At 45.0% G+C, this 4,748-nt stretch overlaps 1 protein-coding gene across 2 annotated transcripts in view; it reads left to right on the top strand.

The window, feature by feature from the left end:
- The first annotated feature begins 1,779 nt into the window (after positions 1 to 1,779).
- Peli1 (pellino E3 ubiquitin protein ligase 1) overlaps positions 1,780 to 4,748 on the top strand; it is a 56,683-nt gene continuing 53,714 nt past the window's right edge. The window contains exon 1 of one of the 2 annotated variants that reach the window (XM_029545137.1): positions 1,780 to 2,170. The gene's annotated coding sequence lies outside the window, so the exon portion shown is untranslated. The remainder of the gene's footprint in view (positions 2,171 to 4,748) is intronic. The other variant, XM_021210667.2, reaches the window with a different exon arrangement.

Here is a 4,748-nt window from a genome sequence, read left to right as displayed (position 1 = left end):
TCAGGGTTCATTAAGCTTCTCAAATACATCTTATCAAAAACTCATGTTTGAATACTGCTTCCAGAAGGGGGAAAAAAAAAAAAGATGACATTCTTTAGTATATTACCCATGCCCTTCATGGGCTTAGCTGTCTCCTCATTTTCTTGAAGTTTCCTCGTGCCTCTCTCCCCAGTGTGCTTCTGCCACCGCCAGCAAATGTGCCATTAGCCCCTATGTCCTCGAGCTCCCTGCTCCTTCGCTTCTCTCTTCCACCTTTGCCAATAAAATACACAAATGTGAAAGCTGTGAGTCAGCCCACATTCAAATGATCTTTGAAGCACTTCCTGACCCTGCCTGAGTCTGAGGTAGTTTCAATTTTCCTATGACAGCATAGATCACACTGAGTCCATTTATCTGTCTCTTCCTTGGCAGAGAGAGGGGATGATGAATACAAAGTACGTCTCTTTTATATCTTTACAGCTCCATTTTTGAGGCCCAATAAAGTGCCTGGCACATAGTAAATACCTTTACTTGTTTTTTAGTATTTTATTTAAATATCTACATTAAATATTTTAAATATGTATCTGGCCTGCATATGTGTCTATGGGCCAGTGAGGCCAGAAGATGGTGTTGGATTCCCTGAAGTTACGGGAGGCTGTGAGTGTCCATGTCGGTGCTGGAATCGAACCCAGGTCCTTTGGAAGAGTGACCAGCGCTCTTAACTGCTGAGCACTGCTGAGCCACTCTCTGTCTCCTGTGTTCTTGTTTCTTAAATTACTTATTTCTTCAGTGTTCAAATAATTATGTGGTCTGTGGGCATCCAGGTTTTTTGATCCTAAGACTATTTGAAAATCCTTAGTTTCCCGTCTTGAAATATATGTCTGATTCCTTGGCATTAATGTTTTTTCTTCCAGGTACTAGGCAGTCTAATAAGGGAAACCGAGGCAGGTTACCTGTAAGCCTTCTGGAGAGCCAGTACTGTGTTTTCTCACCACCACTATACATGCATACCTGGGTATTTAGAACGGGTATAAGACTTAGCTGAGCACAACATACCTATACCTTGTTCGGGTTTCTCACTATCAAATTAAAACTGGCTAATACATACACCGAACAGTTCTGAACTCTCTCTACTTATCTTTTGAATTTATATTTATGGAATCTGGATGTTTGAAGAACTATAGATTTTCAGATGAACAAATTGCAGTACAATGATCCAACAATGCTATTAATGGTGAACTTGGGTTGAAGTTAAATGTAACTATCTGAACAAAGAAATTACGGGATTCTGTTAATGGTCATGCTCCTCACAGTTTTATAACCTAATTGTTAAAACACTAAGAACAAGTAGATTTTTAGTACTGGGTAATTCTCTTGAAGGAGGCAAAGGAAGGGGGTATTTATGATTTGCAGAAGAAATCTAAACAACCAAGGAGACTGCCATGTCAAGAGGAAGTTAGATTTGACTGGGCACTTGGAAGTGGTTGGGGGTGGGGTGAAGCAGGAGAGACTGGCTGTGGGCAGGAACCCAATGGCACCGAAGACACAAGACCAGCCTTGTTTAGTCAACTACAGTCCTGAACCTCCAGGCTCAGTGAATGGGTGACTATGGCAACAGTCCCCGCCCCAACCCCCTTGTGCGTGCACAGCTCAGAGCCAGCAGTAGGCGCCTCCAGAACGGATACTTTTTTTTCCTCTCCCTCAGTAAGAAAACTACAGTTCCCAAGAGCCCTCTCGGCACCGCCTCGCGCTGTGGCCCTGCCCCTTACCCTTATGCCCCGCCCTCCCGCTAGTCCCGGTCCCTCCCTCCCAGTGTGTGTCAGTGACCCAAAGGCGGTTCGAGGCGGAGGGACGGTCGGGGGCGCCGCCGCCGCCTTCTCTAGCGCCAGCAACAGCAGCGGCAGCGGCAGCGGCAGCGGCGGGGACGACAGCAGCAGCGGCAGCAGCGGCCGTGCAGCGCCACCGGATCTGCCTGCAGCCCGGGGAGCTCACCACAAAGCGGGCCCGAGCCTCTCTCTAGTCCGCGCTCGGCTCTGCGTTCCACTCGGCCTCGCGGGGCTCGGCGGCTGGCGGGAAGGCGGCGGGCTCTGCTGGTACCTGCGTTCAACCGGTGCTCGCGCCGCCCCCGCGCCCCGGGTGTCCGTGCGGCGGGCCGAGCTGGCGTTCCGGCCACCAGCAGTCGTCCGGTGAGGTGAGTGCGGCGCGGGCGGCGGCGAACGGGGACGCGAGGGCCGGCGGCGCGGAACTTCCTCCGAGCCTTGGCCGGTGGCGGCGCGGCGCGGCGCGGCGCGGCGGCCTGCGCGCCCGCCCGCCCGCCCGCCCGCCCGCGGGGAGGCGGCGGGGAGCAGAGTTTGCGGCGCCGCATCCCGCGCGGTGGGAGGAAGCGCCTTTGTGAGGAGCTGCCCGGAACGCCCTCCCCCACGGCTGGAGCGGGTGCGCGGCCGAGGGGAGCCCCAGCTCGGCGGCCCGGTTCTCGCTCCCGCGGCCCGGCTGCAGGCCGGCGAAGTGGAAGGGGAACAAAGGGGCGGTGGGCTTTCCTTTTGTTTGTGTGAATCTGATAACTTCTCAGCTTCCTTACGTAACACAGAATTCCAAGTTAGTCATTCTTTTTATTGTTATGATTATTGTCATCATCTCTGCGTGCCTCTACGTTTCCTTTCATCTTGGGATCTCAGAGCATTTTAAAAACACTAATTAATTTCACCTCCCGGCCCTTGCCAAGCCCGTTTCCGTACGTGGGTAAACTGAGGTCCAGAAAGCCCTCAAATTGATGGATACGCTTGATGTACCGCGCCTGGTGTCTGAGGCTCCGAAAGCATTTATGAGTAATAACTCATTCTCCAAATGCCCTGTGGAAAAGTTAAAGATGCTCATTTTACTTACAGGTTAAATGAAGTCTGGAAGAAGTCTAGGTAATTGTTAGGTAGTTGAAACAATAATTCTTTTTAAATAGTGTTTGAATCTTAAAACCTCAAAGGACTTTCTGAAAAATGTTGAAGTGGTGAAGATACTGTAAGTCATCAACTCACTTCGCCATATATGTTTATATGTGCAAATCTCTTACAAAGTCAGACAACGATGAGGGGAGGGGATAGTTTTTACTTAACCTACATTTAACATGTTTAGTCACTACTCACAATATGCTCGTTGGTTTGAGCCCCAGCACTCTTCCATGAACAAATACTGAGCATCTCATCCACAGGGCGCTTGATTATACCGAGAATTGAAGCTTTTGTGTATCAAAGGTTGTCTGTTTTGTCTCTTTAGTTTCTGGTAGTGGAATGTTACTTTGTCTTCGCAGGTGATTTTTTTGTGTCAGATAGCACAAGGTCTTTTCTCCACATTAACGGAGTGTGCCTAGTAGTGTGAATTTAGTTTCTGAATTGTGGAAAGGGTGCAGTTCCTCAATTTCTTCTGTTTCAGTTTATGATAAGTTTTTCACAGGTAACAACATATTTTCTCAGAGTACTCAAATACACATACTTGAAACATTCTCCTCATTTTGTCTAAATACAGCATATAAATTAAATTCTTGGCTTTTTTTTTCACAGTTAACATCTGTAGTAAATACTCCTAGGGCAATTAATCTCGGTACTTTTAAACACTTTTGGTATCAAGTGGAAGGTGTGAAAAGTTTAAATCAAGTGTTATTTCTACAAGTTCTTTTCCTAAGTTGTATGAGATTTAGAACTGTAATAGCATTATTTTCATTTACACACTTAATTTAATTTTGTAATGCCCCCAGATTTTAAATCTAGTAGGTGTGTCAGAAAAACGAAAGTGAGACTTTAGCTATTTTTTTCTTCTGTTCCCCAACCTATCCCCTTTCTGAAGTTTGATAAGAGATGTGTTTAGCAATTTGAAAATGGAACAGTTAAATGTATGAAAGATTGCTTATATGGTTATAGTGTCTCATCTGATAAATTTAAGGAATCTTACCACCTAGGTTTTTAGTGTAAACTGGAAATGACCTTAGTTGCAGATTTGGGGGTTATTTATGTGTTCCTTAAAATTAGCATTTAAGTAACCTTGTATTGACCCTTTTCCACTTACCAGCCAGCTCTACCAGGAACCCACTAACAAACAGTGCTTTTGTCTTGTCCAATTCCAGGAGTCCAGAGGCAGAAGTTAGTGAAGTCTGGCTTTGCTGCTTTCCTGAGTTCTTTGGGATGCTTTAAAACAAATGGCTGAACATTACAGGGCAGGAAACAGAGCTATTGAGGCAGTTTTCAGGGGGAAGCCTCAGAGGGTTCCCATTTGCCTTAGTTTCTGCTTCTGTTTTACTTTATCAAAACGTCAGTTGTATTTTAAGTCCCTTGATTTAGAATGTGCTCCACTGTGGTTGCTTAGTAGATAGGTGTAAAGGGATATAGAGTTCTGCTTTGTGAACAGTTTTTCTGTTCACAGGGAAATGTAAAGCGGATTGAAAAACCCATCGGCAGAACCAAAATTAATATATAGATAAGGCAACTGACAAAGACTCTAGGAAGTATAATATTAAATATTCCTAGAAACATTTAAAAATAAGGAACAAAATTTTAGTTGAAGCCCCAGACAATAAATTATACACAGCACAGTCTTTCAATTTATAGATTTGTAGCCGTCTTTTTCAGAGCCCTTCTTCATATATCATAGAAAAGTCTATATAAGATACTCTTTCAAATGACTCAGGCTGTTCTAGAGTTTCTTACTACACTCTAGAGTTTCTTTTTTTTTTTTTTTTTTTTTTTTTTTTTTTTTTTAAAAAGATTTATTTATTTATTATATGT

The sequence above is a fragment of the Mus pahari genome, chromosome 13 (genome assembly GCF_900095145.1).
Source record: "Mus pahari chromosome 13, PAHARI_EIJ_v1.1, whole genome shotgun sequence".
NCBI lineage: Eukaryota > Metazoa > Chordata > Mammalia > Rodentia > Muridae > Mus > Mus pahari.
Note: the sequence above shows the minus strand (reverse complement) of the source record. Positions and strands in the feature narration are given on the sequence as shown.